This window comes from Bubalus bubalis, chromosome 3 (assembly GCF_019923935.1).
Source record: "Bubalus bubalis isolate 160015118507 breed Murrah chromosome 3, NDDB_SH_1, whole genome shotgun sequence".
Taxonomy (NCBI): Eukaryota; Metazoa; Chordata; class Mammalia; order Artiodactyla; family Bovidae; genus Bubalus; species Bubalus bubalis.
Window position 1 is genome coordinate 122,930,069 of NC_059159.1, and position 23,087 is coordinate 122,953,155.

A 23,087-nucleotide genomic window follows, 5' to 3' on the forward strand; every position below is an offset into this window, starting at 1 on the left:
CTGAGGGCAGGTCTTTTTGCTCTCGTTTTTTTTAGTCTTCATGGCCAGTATCCCAGTGAGTTTATCAACATCGATATCCCAGTGTGATTTTACCAGATGTTATCATTGGAGGAAACTGGATAAGGGTATATGGGATCCCTCTGCATTATTTCTTTAGCACTGCATGTAAACCTACAATTATTTCAAACTAAAAAGTTTAATTTTAAAAAAGAAAAAAAGAAACACAAAGAAACAATAAACTTCGAGCATTCCATCTCCACTAAACCAAATAGAAGATGAATCAAACTTGAAAAAGACATTTTTGCTGAAAGGAGGGATGATGAATGACGCCTACAAAAGAGCTCCATAATCTACAAAGTGCTACTGCCAGTATTATCAGAGGGGAAGAACTGCCAAGAATTCTGAATGGCCTCACTCTTCCAGGAAGCCCTCCTGGACTTCCCCTCTTGTGTTCCTAGAACCCCAAAGTGCATGCACATCCCTACAGCTGCACTTAACACTCTGTATTGTATACTTCATTATTTAAGGGCCCTCATTCCCCAACCACAGTGTGAATTTCATGAGGATAGGGCTGTGTCTCCTTCATCTTTGTGACAGCAGGCCCTGGCCCAATGCCCAGCTCTGAACAGATGTGACATAAATGCCTGTGGATCCAAATGAACTGGGACAGGTACCATGGCCTGGCTCTGCCAACAGCATCCGAGGTGCTTCCCAGGGTCACTGAGACAGTAAGTGACAGAAAAATGCTTTGATTCATCAGAAAGTACCCTAGGCATGAATGAGACACGTTCATTATTCATGTGGTTCTCCAGAATTGTGTCTATGACTTGGTCAACATGGTCTGCAGTAGAATCAACGGGCTTCCAAGAAGAGATTTGCAAGGTTTAACTGACTCATCTCTCCCTATTCCATTTACAGCATGCCAGGCGTCACTCCAGCCCATTCCCAGACATACAGGTGGTGGGCACAGGAGGGAAAGCCCAGGGAGGAGAATGAAATCAGATATTCTGGTTTCTGTCCCAGAGAAACTTCTAGCACTGACTCATCTGGAGGCCCCCTTCTCCCACCATGGCCACTTAGAGAAACGTGTGTGTGTGTGTGTGCCCAGTTGCTCAATCATGTCCAACTCTTTGTGATCCTATGGACTGGAGCCCACCAGGCTCCTCTGTCCATGGGATTTTTCAGGCAAGAATACTGGAGTGGGTTGCCATTTCCTCCAGCCCAGGGATAGAATCCGCAGCTCCTCCATCTTCGGCATTGTAGGAGGATTCCTTACCTGCTAAGCCATCAGAGAAGCCCTAGAGAATCTTAGTGAACCAAATCTCAGGACCCAAGGGAACTTGGGAGTTATGGAGGTTGATCTTCAGCTGGCGCTCAAAACTCACTGGTGACAGGAAACTCCCTACTTCCTGAGGCAGCCGCTTGGTGGCCACACAGCTCTGGCTACCACAAAGTGCTAAGGCCTCCCCACGCTGGTCTTCAGTGTGCTCTATGTTGGTCTTCAGTGTGCTTTCTGGGACCCCAGTTCCAACGAATGTCCTCTCACAGCATAAGCAGCTTGCTTCTGCTTTTCTTGTCACCCCATCGCCTGGTTAACTCATGCTGTTCTCACAGTCAATGCAGAACTCACCACAAGCTCATGTGAAATGGAAAGTGATTTTGCATATGATTGTTTTGAAGTATTCATTTTCTCCTATCCCTAACCAGTATGCTATTTGTAAGAGGGTGCTCTGTGCTTGTAAACCCTCCCTGGCTCCTCACTGCCTCCAGGTAATGTTGACCCAAACCATACAGACCCCAATCCAAATCCCAACCTGCTTTTCCAATTTCAACTCAGATCTACCTACTTCTGAAACTACCCACGACTCCAGCCACACCGCACTTGTACTAATTCCTGAGCACCCCAGTCACTCCACTCAGTGCCTCTGCTCACTCTGTTTTCCATCCTCATCCCAGTCCAAATCATTGTTCTCTAAGGCCCAGTTTCAATGCCATCTCTTCCCTAAGTCTTTTTGGTTGAAATAAATCATTTTCTTCTCTGAATTCCCCCAGGATTTTTACCACCCTGTGTTTGTGATATTTATCACCTCTTGATGAAAGTGAAAGGGGAGAGTGAAAAAGCTGGCTTAAAACTCAACATTCAAAAAACTAAGATCATGGCATCCGGTCCCATCACTTCCTGGCAAACAGATGGGGAAACAATGGAAACAGTGACACACTTTATTTTCTTAAGCTCCAAAATCACTGCAGATGGTGACTGCAGCCGTGAAATTAAAAAACATCTATTTCTGCTTTATTGACTATGCCAAAGCCTTTGACTATATGGATCACAATAAACTGTGGAAAATTCTGAATGAGATGGGAGTTCCAGACCACCTGAGCCGCCTCTTGAGAAACCTGTGTGCAGGTCAGGAAGCAACAGTTAGAACTGGACATGGAACAACAGACTGGTTCCAAATCAGGAAAGGAGTACGTCAAGGCTGAATATTGTCACCCTGTTTATTTAATTTATATTCAGAGTACATCATGAGAAATGCTGGGCTGGAGGAAGCACAAGCTGGAATCAAGATTGCCGGGAGAAATATCAATAACCTCAGATATGCAGATGACACCACCCTTATGGCAGAAAGTGAAGAAGAACTAAAGAGCCTTTTGATGAAAGTGAAAGAGGAGAGTGAAAAAGTTGCTTTAAAGCTCAACATTCAGAAAACTAAGATCATGGCATCCAGTCCCATCACTTCCTGGCAAATAGATGGGAAACAGTGGAAACAGTGTCAGACTTTATTTTCTTGGGCTCCAAAATCACTGCAGATGGTGACTGCAGCCATGAAATTAAAAGATGCTTACTCCTTGGAAGGAAAGTTATGACCAACCTAGGCAGCATATTCAAAAGCAGAGACATTACTTTGCCAACAAAGGTCAGTCTAGTCAAGGCTATGGTTTTTCCAGCAGTCATGGATGGATGTGAGAGTTAGACTATAAAGAAAGCTGAGAGATGAAGAACTGATGCTTTTGAACTGTGGTGTCGGAGAATATTCTTGGAAGTCTCTTGGACAGCAAGGAGATCAAACCAGTCCATCCTAAAGGAAATCAGTCCTGAATATTCACTGGAAGGACTGATGCTGAAACTGAAGCTCCAATACTTTGGCCACTTGATGCAAAGAACTGACTCATTGGAAAAGACGCTGATGCTGGGAAAGATTGAGGGCAGGAGAAGGGGACGACAGAGGATGATTGGATGGCATCAACATTTTTTGGACATGAGTTTGAGCAAGCTCCTAGAGTTGGTGATGGACAAGGAAGCCTGACGTGCTGCAGTCCATGGAGTTGCAAAGAGTTGGACACAACTGAGCGAGTGAACTTGAACCCAGTTATTTGACATTGTATCTGCTCTCCCTCTGAGTTGAGGAGGCACCTCTGGGCAGTCTGATTTGGGCCAGTAGGCTGGGCAGGACATATCCTGAATGAAGCTGAGCAAGGGAGAGAGGGAAGGAACAAACGATTCTGGGGTCCACCCTGAACCTCAGGAAACCTGTGAGATGAGCAGGGAGAGAAGGCCCTGGGCTTGGAGCATTCTGGCTCTTGTCCTCCCAAATGCAAGAGAAGAAATGACAAGGCTTGGAGCACAGAGCTCCACTTCTGGAGGACAAGAGCCAGAACCCAGAAGCCAAGGCTTCCTGAATGATATGAAGACGCAGTGGGAGGGAACTGTGTGGAGGAGGGAAAGGAGGACTCCCTCCTTGGGAATTGCCAGGGTCTTCTCAGACTCTGCCATCCAGATCCTGATGTAGCAAAGAGGAGGAAGATTTCCAAAAACAGAGCTCTATCTCAGAGCAGCCAAATTCCACCAACTTCTTCCAGGCAGTTTCATGGTGGAGCCCGGCTGTCCCATCCTGCTACAGGTAAGGGAGAAGGGCAGGGAGGCTCACTACCACCAAAGGAATGCCTCTTGGCTACCAAGGGGCCTGAAAGGGGGCATGCAAAGGGATGTCCTCCATCCTTAAGTACCTGGCACAGGAGTGGGGGACATCCCAGGATGCTCATAGTTCACTTTCTTTTGGATTTATTTCCCAAATGCAGGAAGACAGAAAGGCTATCCCTGTTGCTGTAAAGAAACAAAAGACTTCCCTCTGTAGTGCAAGATTAATAGGGTGGAGGCCGGGAGGGGAGCTTGGATGCCCTTCCCCACCACCACTGCCCTGCCACTGCTGAGCGGTGACATGCGTGCGCGTGCACGTGTCACACACACACACACACACACACACACACACTCCTCAGGTCAAAGGTCATCTCTCTGCCCCTTCTGTTCCCCATGAGGAAGAACCTTCTATCAGGCAACATTTTGAAAAGGCAAACAGGCAGTCTCGGGAGGGCATTCCCTCTGTCACCAAGGTCTGCTACAGCCAAACAGACACTGCCAAGAGAAATGCCAGAAAAAGAAGGCTGAGAGAACCAGGCCTCTCACAGCTAATTCAGACTCCAACTCAGACGATTCTAGCATCTCTGAGCGAAACCCTCAGACACAGGATAAGTCAGGAGTACTCATATTTGTTGGATGCTTACTACACATCAGATACTGTTCTAGGTGTTAGCGTGTGTAAGCGTGCGTGTGTGCTCAGTTGTGTCTGACTCTTTGTGACCCTATGGGCTGTAGCCCACCAGGCTCCTCTGTCCATGAGACTCTCCAGGCAAGAATACTGAAGTGGGTTGCCATGCCCTCGTCCAGGGGATCTTCCCAATCCAGGGATCGAACCTGGGTCTCCTGCATTGCAGGAGGATTCTTTACCACTGAGCCACTAGGATGCCCTCTAGGTGTTAAAACCCATTAATTTATTTAACACTTATAATGACCCTATGGGTAAATATTATTACTCCCAGTTTACAGAGGATGAAATTGAGGCACAAGGGACCAAAATAATGTGCCTGAATCACCCCGCAGTAGGGCTACTCCAAGCCTGAGATGCTGAACTCCACTAGACACCACCTTCATCAACCCAATCCTGGTCTGGATGGGAAAGCTGAGAACAGAGAGTGGAGGGAGCTGCACGCGGGGTTAGACTCAGGTCCTGTTGGATCCCACAGTCTGTGTTCTTCCCCACGATGCCACAGGGCCCAGGACAGGGTGACCGTCTGCCAATCCAGAAGCATCTTCACAGGCTTCATGAAACTCCACCCGTGTCAAGCCCATTCCTCCTCCCCGAGCACCTTTTCCTTTCCTCTCCTCCAATCTTGTCTCTCCACCCATTCTCATCCTGGCTCAAGAATGACCTCCAGTATGAAATGTTTCCAGGTGGGTTCAGCCAGCAATGGTAGGAACTTCATCCTTTTCTCTCCCCACTTCGTCTCAGAGGGCAGCCTAAATGATAAACTCAGAGGACAGCAGTGCGCAGACTGATGTTGGCCTTACCAAATAATCTTCATATGAGCGGGAAATACAAAGAAACAAAAATGTAACATTGCACCATGAAGAGAAAAATCAGGCTTCAGACTGCTTGGTTCAGGTGCTGTGTTCTTGACTAAAGGATACATTCTGGTTTTAGAAAAATGAGAAACAAAAGGAAGGAGACACTAGGCTTAGGCTGAAGCTTTTCTGTGTAAATTAATACTATTATGTAAATAATAGAGACAAAACTAGCACAATAACAATGGTGTTTCTGTTTATTCGCCTCTTTACGAAGATTAACTTAAGAGCCTTTGTTTTTAATTATTAGAAATATGTTTGCATTCTGCAGTCATGTGTTAATTTCATGAATCTTGCATTTCATACCTGGAAAGAAAGCATAATAACCATTCTTTGTGCTAATACCTACAATTTATTTAAGCAAGCAAGCCATTGGCCTTGAGACTGGACATGTAAACAAACATACTTCTGAAGGCTTGGTTTGAGCTTGGTTTTTAACAATTCCTTTCTCTCTCAGATACACACACACACACACACATACACACACACGTACATACGTTAAATTTAGCCTCCTAGTTTTATTTTCTTCACCTCTCAACCACAAATCAAACTTCAAATAATATAAAATTGCTGGCTAGAAAGAGGCTTCCCACAAATAAACAAAAGCTTTCAAGCCAAAGGCAGAGATGTTCCCATCTACCCATCTAACCCTCTCAACCTCCTCTGCCGGCTCCAACAGAACACCCTCTCTCTGCCCAACTGCCCAGGAAAACCCTGAAATCTCTCATTTTCATTTCCAGGAGAGGAAGAGGTTTGATCCCCCCACATAAAAAGAAAAGTTCAGTAATAATAGGAAGCTGGGAAAACCCAGGCAGACTCTTCCCTGCCATCCATGTCAAGCTCACAAAGAGAAAAAAAAAATCATACCATCCGACATGGTTGGAAGAGTTTAATCCAAAGCACTGCTAATTAATATCCCCAGCTTTCCAGAAGCCAGTGCCACATACAGCTGCGAGGGCAACAAGGCTGTTCTCCCTTCAATTTTATGGGAAGAACATTTTCATTACAAAGCCTCCTCCCAGGCCCTCCTCTCTCGCCAGATTAGCTGAGAAGGAAGTGGATGATCCATATATCAGAACTCCTTCTCTCTCCATTAATTTTATTATTTATATCGCATTTTTAAAGTTTATTGGTACAACCCTCTGTGCACCTGGCCAGAGCCCTCTGACAGACAGTGGTATCCTCCTGCATCTTTTACTCAGGGGGACTTTATGAATTGGTCACCAGAAGATGCCAACTTTTTGAAATTTGCCTCAGAGAGGGAGCTGACTCCAGCGGCATTTCCTGCCTACTCCCCCACCCCCCGCTCCAACACATGCTCACCATTTTAAAAAACAAATGCTGAAGATTCTAAACCCACTCATTTGTGAAATGTGTGAGTACTTGATGGCTTAGCATGAGCTCTGGGTGCTTCCTAGGGGACTCCCTAAAACCCTGGGGGAGGGGTGTCCCACGAGCCCCCACCCAAGTCAAGCGTCCCCAGCTGAGCCAGCAGACTTGAACCGTTTTTTAACCCAACCTGCCAGACCACAGACAGGCCTGGAGAGGCCCCGCGTCTTACCATTTTATTCTGAAACCCCACGTGCTCAAAGCTGTCTCTTTCCAAGCCTCCTAAAGGGACCCCAAATCCAATCTAAATGTCTCGAATTTACCTGTTTGTCTTTTATACATATAAATAGCTGCATTTCCATTCTCTCTTTGTTTCTCATTTTCATTTGGTTCTAATATCTGCATGTAAATGTCGGAAAATAGCATCTGTAATTGGAGATTATGAAGTATGGCCAGCTCCTGACAGGCTGCTAAGGAAGATGGATTATCCTCATTTTTCTGTAAATTTTGTCAATTTTGGAATTCATAAGCTATCAACACTGATCAAAATGGGACTTCACAGCTGTGTCAAAAAAAAAGAGAGAGAGAAAAAGCAAGAGAGAGAGAACGCACACGCACTCTGGAAGGCAGGCGGTTATGCGCAGGGGCCAGGCAGCAGGCAGCGAGAGGTTGGCATGGCAGACTGAATGCCCCGTCATGGGGCAGTCACCCTCCTCCTGTGCCCTCCCCTCCACGCTGGCAGCTCCCTGCTCACGGGCTTCCCCGGAATTCGGGGTGGGGCTGCCTAGCCCCCTGGCTAAATCAGATAGCTAAATCACGCTACTGGAAGGCCACAAATCCTTCAAGGCACCCACTCAAACCCGAGGCTTAATTTATTGCCGGGCACAGCCTTCCTTATTTATCTGAGGAGTCTGCAGGCTCCCTCAGCGCGGACCTCCGAGATGTTCTACTCCTTCCAGACCATCACAGCCCACTTGAGGCAATTGTGCTGGTCTCTCTCTCTCAATTTTCCCATTACTGGGAGTAAGTACTGTTGGGACTCTGTAATAGCCCGACTGCAGCCCATATCAATAACAGATGAGGTTTAATCGTCCAACACAAAAATTATTTAGGCGCCGTAAGGACATTCAATGTCATTTGCATAATGGCATTTCTATCGCACGCACCTAACCCGTCTTGCATAAACAAGGCCTTGGGACCATAAATAATAATAAATCATGACGTCTGCACGCCTCTTGCAGTAATAGGAGCCACTCTTTGTGGAAATTATTTCAGCAGGAAATGGGCACTGTAATTTTAAAGACATGTGGTGTGGGGAGGTGCGGTAAATCACGCCTGCGCACGATCCCTGGGAGCAGCCGGGGCCCTGCCCAGAGCCCACAGTGACATCCCAGGGTGACAGGAGGAGGGGGACACAGGACGCACCACTGTCCCAGTAAACTGTAGAGGGCAGGATGCACAGAGCCCAGTGTGGGGAGAATTGGCTTTGGACCTGGAGAAGCCCAGGCCTCAAGTCAGAAACTATCTTTGTTCTAGCAGAATGGAAGCTCCATGAGGGCAGTGATTGGCAATTTTTTCCTGAGCAGGTGCTCAGGAAATACCCAAAAGTCATGCAATGAGAGGAGACAATCCTTGGCTCAGGTAGGGAGTGGATGAGAAGAGCCTGAAAATAGGTTAAGGTGAGATTAATGGAGACACAGACCCAGAGGAATTAAGAAAGAACGGGGCATAGAAGCATAGGTACCACTGATCTGTGAGTGACAGAGTGAAAATGTCCAATAAACTCTAAGCTGTATTGCAAGGCAGCTGTGGGCTACTAAAAAGGCACAGATGAGGGATGGTGAACAGAGCAGAGTGTAAGCCTGCAGGTTCTGGAGGCAGACACAACTGGAAGAGAATCCCAGCTCCATGCATCTCAGACTGGCTGCCTCTCTGCTCTAAGCCCCAACTTCCTCATCTGCTAGACAGCATAATACCTGTACAAGCAGCCCTCCTTATCTGTGAGTCCTGCATCCATGGATACAGAAGACCAACTGCAAGGGACTTGAGTGTCCCTGGATCTTGGTATCTGGAGGCAATCTGGATCCAATGTCCTGGGGATAGGATACCAAGGGATGACTGTACTCAGCTCACAGTGTTCTGAGGGTTAAATGAGATAAAGTGAGCAAAGTAACCCCTGCTTGATGAAGCTTTGCCATTGTTATTATTGGTACAACTACTACTATGATTCTTCAAGAAACAACAGGAGAGAATTCAGGTACAGCTCTGCTTCTTACCAGCTGTGGGCCTCAGCTACCTCTGATCTGCCCAAGAAGAGCATGATAAAATGACCCCTACCTACCTCCCAGAGCTGCTAGGACAGCTCTAAAACAAGGCAGCGCTGTGAAGCACCTTGTTAGTATAACACGCTGTCTGCACAAGAAGGATGTATATTAACATTCCTCACGAGTCCAAGCAAAGAACATGGGGGAGAGGTCTCTACACCTGCCCCTGTCATCTCCAGCCATCCCTGGCAGCACCCTCAAAAGTTTATGGTTTCCAGAAAAGTCCTGACAGGATACACCCTAAGGCACCTAAGGCAACCACAGTGTTGCCTCTGGGAGGTAGAAGAAGGGACTGAGATTGGAACTGTTATTAACAGTTTAAGTCTTATCTGTAATGTGCTAATTTCACTGGAAGACAAGTACTACTTGTGTCATTGGGATTTTTAAAGCTGATGGAGTTCCATACCTCTAATGGCCTGGCTCACCCTATTCCCTCCACTGGAATACATGAGGATGGAACAGCAACAAGGGGCCAACCAAGTGATTTAACAACAACCACACTCTTCACCCAAAGGAACTGAGAGAAACAATATGATGTAATTTCTCCATCCAGTCTGCCTTGGCAGACTGGGAGGCCTGGGCTGTGTGCTGTGCTATATGGGGAAAGATGTAAATTTCAGACCCCAACAGTCTCTTGGGGGGTAGGTGGCTCTGGCACCTAAAATGCCAACTTCAGCTTACACACTGACCTCACCCTTGCCAAAATAAGAAAACCACTCAGAGCCAAATAAAGTCTGGAGTTTAGTTATTAGTGTTGTACCAACGTAAGTTTCTTAGTTTTGACAAGTGGATCGTGGTTACATGACGTTAACAATAGGGGAAACTGGGTGAGAAGTACGTGGGAACTTTCTATACTATCTTTGCAACTTTTCTGTAAATTTAAAATTGCTCCAAAAAAAGATATATGTAAAAATAAAAAAAGGAGAAGCAGCCAGACTTCACTCATAATAAGAGAAGAGCCCATTAAAGAGCCATAATGTACCCTTTTTCATCTGTTAGATTAGCAACGATTCAAGGGGTTGATCCTCCACTGGGAGGGAGCTGTTGGGGAAAACAAGTCTTCTCATTTCAGGGAGAAATGTCTTTGAAGAGCAAGGTGTCTATCTTTCAAAATTCACAAGGCACACACACTGATCCAGCCATTCCACTTCTGGGAGTTTATCCTACAGATATAGTCTCATATGGGCAATGATGCTCACTGCAACCTCTTAAAAATTAAAAAAAATTTTTTATTCATTTATTTTGGCCACACCCTGAGGCTTGCCAGATCTTAGTTCCCTAACTAGGCATGACCAGGGATCAAACCCATGTCCCCTGCAGTGGAAACATGAAGTCCTAACCACTGAACCTCCAGGGAATTCCCACTGCAGACTTTTTTTGAAAAATAAAAAGGTTAGAAGCCACCAACAGAAGCCTTGTTAAATAACGTATGATACCCCACACAATGGAATACTATGTAGCTGCTAAAAAGAATGAAGCAGCAGTCTATCCATACAGAACAATCATCGTAAATATTTGTTAATGGAAAAGAACAAAGATGGAACAATGAGAGGGGAGGACTATATATATATATATATACACACATACACACACACATCTACATAAATACACACATATATCTTACCCTCATCAAAGTATTGTATGTAAATCTCTAAAGAACAGAGAAGAAACTGCTAACAGTAGCTGCCTCCCAAGAGGGGAACTAGGCAGCGAGAAAAGGAGCCAGGAGGAGACTTAACTGTATCCATATACGTTTGGTATTGTCTGAAGTTTTTACCACTTGCATGTACTACCTATAAACTTTTTTTCGAATAAAATAAAAAGTGTTGGTCAGGTAAGTGGCAATGAGCACATGCTGCCTCATGGCTCTGCCCATGGGCCCCTCAGGCCCCCATCTGTCTTAAAGGGTGCCCTGCATACCTCTGCATCACCCAGCCTGCCTGGTACGAGTCTCTGGGCAACAAACTCAGCAACTGGTGACTGGATGCATGAACTCTTGTGTCCGCCTGTGTGTCTAAAACCTCAGCCCCACTCCTCAGCTCAGGGAAGAACTGAGGCCCTCCTGCATCAGACCTGCAGCTGCAGACAGCATCTGAGCTAGAAGGAATGTGGGGTACCCTCTTTCATCAGTTTTCAGTGGGAAGTTGAGGCTTGATGTGGGGAGTTGAGGCTTGATGTGGGAAGAAACTTACTCAAGGGGACACTGTATGGAAGTAGGCTGGCCCAAATCAGAGCTCAGGAAAAGCAGCACTTGCAGTTCGAGCAGGAAAGAAACAAGTTCCATTTTCTGGCTCTCAACTGTTTCACTGGCAAGAAGGGAATAAGACTGTCTGTCTGCCCTTTGTATTCCAAAAGTGTGAAGAGGAATCAAACAAGGTCACAGGTAGGAAAGCAGTCAAGAAACTTCTCAGCACCTTCCACGGACAGAAACCTCTGCTGATGTGCTGGGTGGGCCCTGAAGAAGATCCAGCACGGGTACATTTACACACCCCTGCTAGGTTGCCAGGGTTGTGCTTAGATGCTTTAGACAGCTTTTATGTTGCAGTTTGCGCCAACTTAGAGAGGTACTGTCATTTTTTACTCTTCCTTTGTGCAGATGCAGAGACTAAGGCACAAGGAGATGAAGTGAATTTCCCATGACCAGACAATTAATAGAACTGTAACCTAGACCATGCAGCTACAAATATTAATGTTGGAGGCAGAACTCTTAGCAGAGATGCTGCTAGCAGTAGTGGAAGCTGGTTTTTTCCCCAAAGTGCAATGCGGACACAGGAGCATCAGTTGCCATGAAAGGCCATGGCCAACAGGCAAGGAGGCTCTCATGGCAGGTCAGCTACCTTCAGCACAGCCGATTCTACCCCAGGAAGGATGCAAAGACTCAGTCCTGGCCACTCAACAGAGATCCTTCTCTCCCAGCAGCCTCCTGTGCATCCAGCCCTCAGTTCCCCCATCCAGAACCTCTTCTGTCCTTGGACTTACTCTCCTCTAACGCTCACCCCAACTCAGCTAGACCCACATATTCTTCTTCAGCTCAGTTGCACCACCCCCACCTCAACCGCTTCATACCCTTGTTTTCCCATTCCCTGTGACATGAATGGGATCACCTTGTCTGGTGGCTCTCTGGTCTGTCTGCAGGATGACTGAATGAATATACCTCTTCAGCGACATTGCCTGAGGTGGGTGTGGTTCCAGGGGGGGAGCGCTGGCAGAGAAGCAGGGGTGTCTCAGGTGCCCAGATCCTCCCCAATGTCTGCTGGCTGGCTCCTAGCATCCCACAGGCGTTAGCTCCAATCCATTTCCCATCCTTTCCTATCCCTCATTTTAAATGTCTAAACTCAGCCTCCAGAACATGAGCCTGGAGTTTTACCATGAGTTTGGAGTTTTACCACCCAACATTTCTTTTGAAATTCAGAACTTCTTGGTAAGATAAAGCTGATCTTACTCGCTTACTTCAACTCTACTGAAGACAATGCTAAGGATTTATGGATTAGTTTGACATTCACACATATACACAAAAGCCACATCTTTGCAAGCTATGTAATACCCAAAATGAAGGCCTAGGGATCTCTGTATAAGGATGCAAAGTAAAATAATACTGAAAGAGAATTTTCATAATAAAATCAGAAAAGATACATGAAAGACTTTGGGAAGAATAAACAAGCGTTCAAACAAGTGTGCCTATTAGGGATTATTGTATTAACTTTATTCTTTCACTTATTCTTTCATACCTCATCACTTTTCAGCAAAGGTTTAAGGCAGTTCACCATGGGGCAGAAAAAAAAAAAAAAAAAAAGAATACAAGGAGGCGGGGAAAGGCAGAAAGGAAAGCAAGAGGCAAGTATAGAATGGAACCAATGATAGTCAACTGGAGCCACCAGAGATCACGTTTGAGCGGGCTCTGCACTGCACAGGGAGCCATGTGGAAACCCCACATAGTCCTATAAAGCAAGTACTCATCATTCCCATTTTGTAGATGAAAAAACTGAGGTTTAGCAAGGCCAAGGAACCTGCCCAAGGCCATGCAGCTGGTAGATGACAGAGCTGGGAATGAACCCAGGCAGTTTGGTTCCAGAGCCCACACTCTCAAATACAACACAATCCACACCCTCAAAGTCAAGACTGGGGCTAGAGACTCAGGAACTTGCTAGAGAAGGGACCACATCTGGCCCTCCCCTAAATACTTTTCCCTCTGAGCCGAATAACAGTGGGAAGCTTTTGATTCTAACAAGTGGCAGGAGGGAAGCTCCTCTATGCCCACAGCTCAGTGTAGCCCCACTTGGGAGTTGACATACTCTTGAGAAAACTGAAGGGCCTGGTAGGAACCTGGGGCTGAAGCTTCAGAGATCGGCAGAAGAGCTGCCTGCCACAGGGACAAGAACTTCCTTAGAAAATTGTTTTGGGTCCACTTCAACACACCGATATAGAGATGATGGAGACCTGGAGACCCCAGAGTTCTCCTCCATTTAGCGCTGTCACAAGGGTTATGTCCCAGAAGGTATTCGGGGCAGATATAGCCCCTCCCATCTCTGTCATTAAAAAACAAAAGAAACAAAACTCCCTTTGGACAACTAGCTTTGATCAATGCCACTTCTAATACCTTCTGGGATGAAATCCGTTTCAAGAAAACCAAAGTAGCTTGTGAAAAGGGATTGTTATTTACAAATCTGTTCGAATACGGGAAACAGGTCCTAAAAACAGTAACTTTTATTTTAGAATAATTGGCCCACAGCCTTTCTTACTGAAAAATTTAGATCAGCTGGTCCAACTGTTTAGGTCACTCTTGAGTGAGATCGAAGAGCCTGTCTATAATCCCAGCACCACCATGGGCTGCAAGGCCTTGGGAAACTTACTGAGTCATTTTCTTCCTCAGTTTCCTCATCTATAACATTACAAGAACAGGGACTTCTCTGGCAATCCAGTGGTTAAGACTTCGCCTTCCAATGCACAGGGTGCAGGCTCGATCCCTGGTTGGGGAACTAAGATCCCATATGCCTCATGGCCAAAAGATCAAAACATTAAAAAAAAGAAGAAGAAGAAGAAGAAGCAATATTGTAATAAATTCAATAAACACTTGAAAAATGGTCCACATAAAAAATTTTTTAAATTAAGATAATAAAAGTCCCCACTTCACAGGCCTGCTAAAGGAATAAAATGAGTCAACTGGATAACAGAAGGGAAAATAAGGTATTGGTGATATAGGGCACAGGCCCACCGGGCTCTTTGGGGTTAAAGTCCATTTAGGATATTAGGAAGTCACGTGAGCTGCGAGATGTCCCCAGGAGACACTTGAGAAGCTAGTTACCAATAAGCAAGTCCCTAGAGAATCTGAAAGCCCCACAGCCTACTTTCTGCATGTCAGTTCCTAACCTCCCAAACCACAAAGAATAAATGATGTCAGCTATGCCAAGAGCCAAAACAGGAGGGAAATGGTTACCTAACTATCCCTTCCAAAGAGGATCAGAAGCTCAGAAAAAGATTAGTAGCTGGAGAATCTACAGGGCTGTCCCCAGGGCAGAGAAGACACAGGCTTTCTCCAGATTTACTCCATAGGCTATAATTTAACACCCAGGTGCTGTTCATAAGGGGATGAGTTGAAAACAATCTGTAAAAATTAATACACCATCTCTTAAAGGAGTATCCCACAGGGGAGCAATGCTCCCTTCCCCATAGCTCCAGGTGCAGCCCCGCCACCAATCCTCATCCCCAACACCCAAAAGTGAGAAGTGCTGAAGTTGAAAAGATGTAAAAAAATCTCACTATAACCAAACCTCCTGCACGTGTCTTCCCAGCCAAATGGAATGTAAACATTTTAAGCCTTGTTGTATATCAAGGAGCATCCCTTCAGTTTCCTCATCTTTTAAATGAGGAAAATCAAGACCAAGCTGGAAGGGTTTGTTTGAGAATTAAATGAGATAATACAAAGTATTGAACCACATGCACTGTCCAGATATTATATTATTATTATACGTGTGTCTGCTGAGTTGTTCAGTCATGTCCAACTTTTTGCAACCCCATGGACTGTAGCCTGCCAGGCTCCTCTGACCATGGGTATTCTCCAGGCAAGAATACTGGAGTGGGTTGCCATTTCCTCCTCCAGGAGATCTTCCTGACCCAGGGATGGAACTTGCGTCTCCTGCGTTGGCAGGTGGATTCTTTACCACTGTGACACCTGGGAAGCTATATTATCCTGCATTTGATTATACTGCAGTGTGTGTGTATGTATTTTAAGATGGGCTTTTCAGAATCATCAAATCCAGCCTGCATGTTCTGGCCACCTGAAACTTCTCCCCCCTTCCCCAGACTATACATGCACAAGGCTCTTCCTCTTCTCCCAGCACTGTCTTACTCATCTTCCTCCCCACCTGCTTCCTGTGCAGCCCCCACGAGCCTTGTCTGTATCATTCAGGCATTCTCTGAGGATGTCAATAATAAGGATAAATACATCTATTGAGGGTTCCCATGTGCCAAGAATTGTCCAAGACCTTTCACACACGAGCCTCCTGTTCTGTCCTCACGCAAACTCTGTTTGAGGCACACTAGCAACCTCATCTTCCTCTTGTGATGGGAAAACTGAGGCTCAGTGAGGTTGGGCAACTTGCTCAGGATCACACACCCAGTTGGTACAGGTGCCAGGTTCCAGAACCAGGTGAATTGCAGAGCTCTGACTCTGAAGCACCTTACCTGTGGCCAGCTCAGGTGACCAGTGCAGTGCTGCCTGAGCCTCCAGACAGGCTTAGCACAACGAGGTGTGGCAGGCGCCCCCAAGAGCATGGTCGCAGGCAGCAGCTGTCCCAGTCCTCCTGTCAGGAGGGACATTCACAAGCTCAGAATCCCAGTCTGGGTTGGAATATCCTGTTCACCCTTCAAATCTGATCTAGGATTCTGGAGAATTCCTGTCCTCTGTGGTACCAAAAGGGAAATATGAATTTGCTTGTTTGTAAGGGAAGGTTCTTCTAACACAACCCTAGAATTATTAATTTGTTATGGAGATTTCTCAGCTCCTCAGGCAGAAGTTCTAAAAGTGATACAAATTGTTATTTTGATTACATTAATAGGATTTTCCCCTCAAAACCTAAGCTCATTTGCCTGTGTAATCTGTAGCTGGGCAAACGGCAAAAGCAGGGAATGCCTGGGGAGAAGAAAGTTCCCAGCAACTCCTAAGCGCAGACGTTCTGCCTCTGCGTCTGGTCTGTCACCCCTCCCACCCGACATTCCCCGCTCTGTGCCTCCTCTCACAGCCCACTCCTGTCTATCCAGCCTGGCTTCTTTCCCACCACGGCCCTGCTTCTCTACTCTGTGGAATCTCAGCTGTGGCGAACGCTCCAATAATAACAACAAGTCATAGAAGTAACATTAATCTAGTGTCTCTTATGAACTGGATGCTCTGCTAAGCCCTTTTCTATGTTCATCTCGTTTAATCTGTACAGCCCAAATGACACAAGAACTATTATTATCCCATGATATGAGAAAACTGAGGTTAAAGCAGTGGTAAAGTCAAGTGAGTTTAACCAGTAACTTTGCACACAAAGGAAGAAAAGCGCATGTCTGTCTAAGTGATAGCACCCAGCAAGCTCAGGTCCAGGAATAAAGAAAGAATCACACAGGTCCTGGAGGCAAACCCGCCATCACACATGACCCCATCTCCCCAGGCTCAAAAGTAACGTAATGGGTTGTGAGGTCCTTCTTGGGGCCTTCCCACTGTCATCTTCACCTGCCCTTGACCTCATTGAGCATCCTCTCTGACTCTATTGGTCTTGCGCTCCATCCCCCTGCCCAGCCCCATGGATGGCCACAGGAAGGACCTTATCCTGTCATTTAGAACCAGTCTGCCTCCAAGACCTCACCCCCTAAGCTCCTGCTGAGTACAGCCTCTCATCATCTTCCTTTCACATCCTCATGCTGATGAGCCAGCTCTTGTCAGAAACCTGTAGAAATTACAACAGGTGGATACAGTTATCTGCCCTTTTGGTGGCCAAAAACAATGATCCCATCACCAATTCCCTTACCCCAACCCTGGAATTGTCCAAGCATGCTAAGTCACTTCAGTCATGTCCGACTCTTTGTGACCCTACGAACCATAGCCCACCAGGCTCCTCTGTCCATGGGATTTTCCAGGCAAGAATACCAGAGTGGGTTGCCATGCCCTCCTCCAGGGCAGTTTCCTGATCCAGGGATCCAACCTGCATCTCATACATCTCCTACATCAGCAGGCAGGTTCTTTATGACTAGTGCCCCTGGGAAGTGAAAGTGTTAGTTGCTCAGTCACGTCCGAGTCTTTGCGACCCAATGGACCGTATCCTCTGTCCATGGGATTTCCCAAGCATGAATACTGGAGTGGGTTGCCATGCCTCCTCCAGGGGATCTTGCCAACCCAGAGATCGAACCTGGGGCCGTCTGCATTGCAGGCAGATTCTTTACTGTCTGAGTCACAGGGAAGCCCCTGGAATTGTCCATATCCTTTTAAAAGCAATGACACTGAGTTGGTCTATGTGATAGTCTTCAATAAATTCATTGTTTCACAGCCAAGACACCAGGAAAGGATCAATAAATCCATCTTCTTTTTCCAAAAGAGAAGAGAGAAAAGACAACCCCATCTGTCACAGGGTGCTAAAGCTCGGAACTGGCAGAGACCCTAGTGGTCATTTCTTTCAAACCCCTCTCCTCGAAAGCTTGAAGACTTCCCTCAGCCTTCTTCCCAAGAGGCCACACTGCCCAGGCCAGACACTCCCAGTGACAGGAAACCCAGAGCCAATCTACATGTGTGCAGTTCTGCCTGTTTGGAAAGTATCTTTTGACTGAGTTGAAAGCTGCCTCTCTCTAATTCCCACTAGGTCCCAGGTCTGCCGACTGGAGCCACAAACGTGTCTGCTTCTCCTCCATGGGAGCCCCTCTGAGATCTGATTCTACTCTTGTGTATCCAGTGCGTGCTCAGTCACTTCAGTCGTGTCCAACTCTCTGCAACCCCATAGACCATGGCCCGCCAGGCCACTCTGTCCATTGGATTCTTCAGGCAAGAATACTGGAGTGGGTTGCCATTTCCTTCTCCAGTGATAACGTATGAAGTGAGTGAAATGAAGTCGCTCAGTCGTGTCCGACTTTTTGCGACCCCATGGACTGCAGCCCACCAGGCACCCCTGTCCATGAGATTTTCCAGGCAAGAGTACTGGAGGGGGGTGCCATTGCCTTCTCCAGTGTATCCAGTGAGTTTTCCCTTTTCCAGGCAAGTTCCAGTTCTTCCACAAGTGCCTCACAAGACAGGTTTGGTGGTGGTGTAAGTTGGATAAATGGTGGTTCGAGGCACAGGCCCTGAACTCTGATTGGCTGGCTTCAAGATCTGGCTCTAAGTGTTTCTACTTATGGATCTTCGGACAAGTTGTCCTCTCTCCACTCAGTTTCCTCATCTATAAAATGGGAATAATTTCACACCACTTACTCCATAGAGCATCAAGTAAAGAGCTTCACAAAGAGTTCAGCACAGATTCCTGGCACACATTAAGTGCTTAGCAATGTTAGAGGTGTAATCCCTTCCACAACCTGTTCACCTCCTCTGGTCATCTTCCAGTTAGTCAACAGCGTTCTTAAGGAGAGGCACTCACCTGGAACCCCACGTTACAGGTGTGGCCTGACCAACACAGAATAGTTTACATTCACTGGCAGCCACTTGACTAAGTTCACAGACAGCTAAAACCCCTAGATCTTTCTCACAAGTGCTTTGTTAATCTTCATGACCCCTTGCTTTGTTTTCTGAAATCTTACTTTTATAACTAAGAAGTTATTATTTATGAAACCACTGAGCCATCCCTACACTGAGGTATGCCCACTCCTGCTATCGCTATAGTCAAAGACTTCACTTTGACTTTTCACTTTCAGGCATTGGAGAAGGAAATGGCAACCCACTCCAGTGTTCTTGCCTGGAGAATCCCAGGGCCGGGGAAGCCTGGTGGGCTGCTGTCTATGGGGTCGCACAGAGTTGGACACGTCTGAAGCGACTTAGTAGCAGTAGCAGCAGCAGCTATGGCTATAACTGTTACACGCATACATACAGGCCCAGAAACTCTTCTTTCATTAGTTAACACTGGCACTCTGAGACATATTAGGCAACAAATAGGAAGAGGGTCTTTCATTTCTATTTGGCATGATTCTGTGTTGCTTGAATCTTTTTGCAACATACATGTGTTACTTCTGTTTTACCAAATTGAATCTGATCTGTGGCACCTTTTCTAACTTCTTGAATTGAATGCTTATGTTTAACCCATTACTCTTTTACTGTCTGTATTAAATTAATGCATTTAAAGTTATCCATTTCCCTCTAAGTATCCCTTCGGCTTTATTGTGCAAGTTTTTATACGCAGTGCTGTGTTTTTGTTTTTGGTTGTTCAAGTCTAATATTTTGTAATTTCCATTAGGATTTCTTTTCTGACCCAGGGATTTTTTCTTTTTTTTCCAGAAAATTGCTTTTGATTTTTACCTTTCAAACTACAGAAGACTGGAAACCATAATTTGCTTTGGACTATTAATTTGTAATTTCAGTGCACTGCAATCAAAGCACATGGTCTATGATGTGGATTTGGGGTATTGCTGACATTCGTTTTCACAAGCAGCACACAGTCCATTTCTGTGTGCTCCTTGTGGGTGTTTGAAAAGCACATATACTCTCAAATTGTTGGTTTCCATTCATCCATTTGATCTAACTTGTTAATTATGTTGTGCAAAACTTATGAATGTCTCTGCTAATTTTTTGTCAATTTGATCTATCCATTAATAAGAGGGGTATGGTAAAGTCTCCAGAAAATATTATAGGATTTTTCCCTTTGTTCATAGATACTTTTTGCTTTATATGTTTTGAGATTCTGTTGCTTAGAATATACAGGTTCAGGATTTTTATATTTTCCTGTGAATTTTCTTATCATTGAGTAATGGTCCTCTTTGTCTTTAAGGATACATTGGGCTTTAATTTCATCTGAGAGGGATAGTACTCTATCATATTTTATTTAGTTTTCCTAGCTCCTTACTTGCAGCCTTCCAGTACCATTTTGTTTTAGGTTATTCCTATAAGCAGCATATTTCTGAGTTTTAGTTATTTTTCATATCCTCTGTATTATCTAGCAAATTCAATCTATTTATATTTACTGGGACTGCTCAAATATTTTTATTTATTTCTACCATCTATTATCTAATTTTGTATTTGTAATGGTCCAACCTTCTTTGCTTTTTCCTTCCTCTCCCCTGTTTTCTCTTGGACTCACTGATACTTTATATATCTCCTTGCCTCCTCTGGTTTGGAAGTTATACATTCCATTGTTATGCCTTTAATGATGACCTTTAATTTGCTTACCTGCTTCCCTGACATAACCAGATTCACAGTTTAATATATTTGTCCTCCAGCTGAGTAATACAAAGGTCTTAAAATTTTCAACTCAGAGTAGCCTACTCCCAACCTTATATATTATTATTTTCTTTTTTCACTTTGTTTTTAAATCCCGCAAACCAGCCATTATTTTTATTGTTGTTGTTTAGTCACTAAGTTGTGACCAACTCTTTTGCAACCCCAAGGACCATAGCCTGCCAGGCTCTTCTGTCCATGGGATTTTGCAGGTAAGAATATTGGAGTGGGTAGCTATTTCCTTCTCCAGGGGGTCTTCCCGACCCAGGGATTGAACCTGTGTTCTCTGCATTGGCAGGCATTTTCTTTACCACTGAGCCACCAGGGAAGCTGATGCTTACAGTCAATAGTTATTTAAATAATCCTTTGTATATCCATTATTTATCATTACTTCTTAATTGGGACTTAAATCTTATTCCTTCTTTCTGTATTTCATATCCTTCTCATAGGCAATATATATTAATAGTTGGGTCTTGTGAACTTTTTTTAATGTACTCTGACAGTTCCTTTCTTTTAATGGGTTTTCTTAGACCATTAATATCGAAAGCAATTATTGATATAATTGGATTAATATCTACCACGTTTGTAATTGTTTTCTAATTATTGAACTTGCTTTTTATTTCTTTTTTCCCTGATTTTCTTCTTCCTTTTCTGGGTTTAATTAAATATGTCATATGAGTCCATTTTATCTGCTTAGCACTACTGAACTATATACTTAAATATGGTTAAGAGAATAATTTTTGTATTATGTGTTTTTATCACAATTTTAAAAACATTTTTAAGTCAAAAAGATAGTTTTGGTCATTGCCCTAGAATTTTCAATATACATTTACAACTAATCTAAATTAACCTTCAAATAACATTGTACTTCTTAAATTGTAGTACAAGTCCCTTCTAACAGAGCATTCCCAATTCCCAATTCTTTTTGTCCCTTGTGACCTGACTGCCATTCATTTCACTCATCCATATGTTATAATCATATGGATACATTGTTATATTTTTGCTTTAAGCAATTTCCTTTTAGATCAATTAAAACTAAGAAAAATCAAAGAATTTTTATCTTCATTTATTCCTTCTCTGACACCCCTCTTTTTCTTTTTTTTTTTTTTTTTTGCAGATCTGAGTTTCTGACCTATATTATTTTCTTTCTCTCTAAAGAATTATTTTTTTTTAACATTTCTGGCAAGACAGGTCTGCTGGTCATGAATTCACTCCATTTTTGTTTGACAGAAAATCTTCATTTTTCCTTCACTTTGGGCGGACAGTTTCCCAAGGTATAGAGTTCTAGGTTGGTAGGTTTTCATTTCAGTGCTTAAAATATATCATTCCACTCTCTTCCTGTTTGCATGGTTTCTGACATGAAATCCACTGTGATTCTTTCCCTTGTTCCTCTTTAAGTAAGGTGGGTTTTTTCCCTCTGGCTTCTTTCAAGGTTTTTCTTCATCTTATGTTTTCTGATGTTTGAATATGATATGTGCAGGTCTAGATATTGTGGTATTTTCACCTACTGCTTGACATTTTCTGAATTTCTCACATCTGTGGTTTGATTATCTGACATTAATATTTTAAAATTCTTGGCCATTACTACTTTTCCTCATTTTTCCTTCATTTTGGGGGTACAATTCTAGGTTGGTGAGTTCAGATGGTAAAAAATTCACCTGCAATGCAGGAGACCCAGCTTCAATCCCTCAGTTGGGAAGATCCCCTGGAGAAGGGAATAGCTACCCACGTTGGACACGACTGAAGCAACTTAGCAGCAGCAGCAGCAGCCAGTATTCTTGCCTGGAGAATTCCATGGACAGAGGAACCTGGTAGGCTACAGTCCATGGGGGTCACAAAAAAAGCTGGACATGACTGAGCAGCTAACACTTCAAATACTTCTTCATTTTCTCTTCTCCCTCTGGTATTCCAATTATGCATATGTTATTCCTCTCAAAAATTGTCCCAAAATTCTTGGATCATGTTCTATTCTAGTTTTTGGTTTGTGCCTTTGCTCTTTCATTCTTTTTTCTTTTACATTTCAGTTTGAGAAGTTTCTATTGACACATCTTCAAGTTTACTGATGCCTTACTTGACTATGTCCAATCTATGGATGCACCCATCAAAGGTCTTCTTTATTTTTGTCACTGTATTTTTAAAATTTTTCTAGCATTTCTTTTCAGTTGTTTCTTAGAGTTTCCATCTTTCTGTTTAAATTGCCAACATATTCTTTCATGCTGTATCATTTTTCCAGTAAATCCCTTAACATATCAATCATAGTTATTTTAAATTCCCTTTCTAGGGACTTTCCTGGTGGCCCAGCGGTTAAGAATCCACCTTGCAATGCAGGGTATGTGGGTTTAACCCCTGGTTGGGGAACTAAGATCTCACATGCCACAAAACAATTAAGCCCACTCACTGCAACAACTGAGCCTGTGCACCTCAACAAAAGATCCTGCATGATGCAATTAAGACCTGACGCAACCAAAGAAATACTTTTTTTTTAATCCCTATCTAATGATTCTAAAACCTGTGCCATCTGTCAAATTCTAAACTCTAATGGCTGAGTCTGGTTCTGATGCTTCCTTTATCTCTTCAGTCCGTGGTTTTT

At 44.4% G+C, this 23,087-nt stretch overlaps 1 protein-coding gene across 4 annotated transcripts in view; it reads right to left on the reverse strand.

The window, feature by feature from the left end:
• PAX5 (paired box 5) overlaps window positions 1–23,087 on the reverse strand; it is a 182,793-nt gene that overhangs the window by 82,937 nt on the left and 76,769 nt on the right. The gene's annotated exons all lie outside the window — the stretch shown is intronic.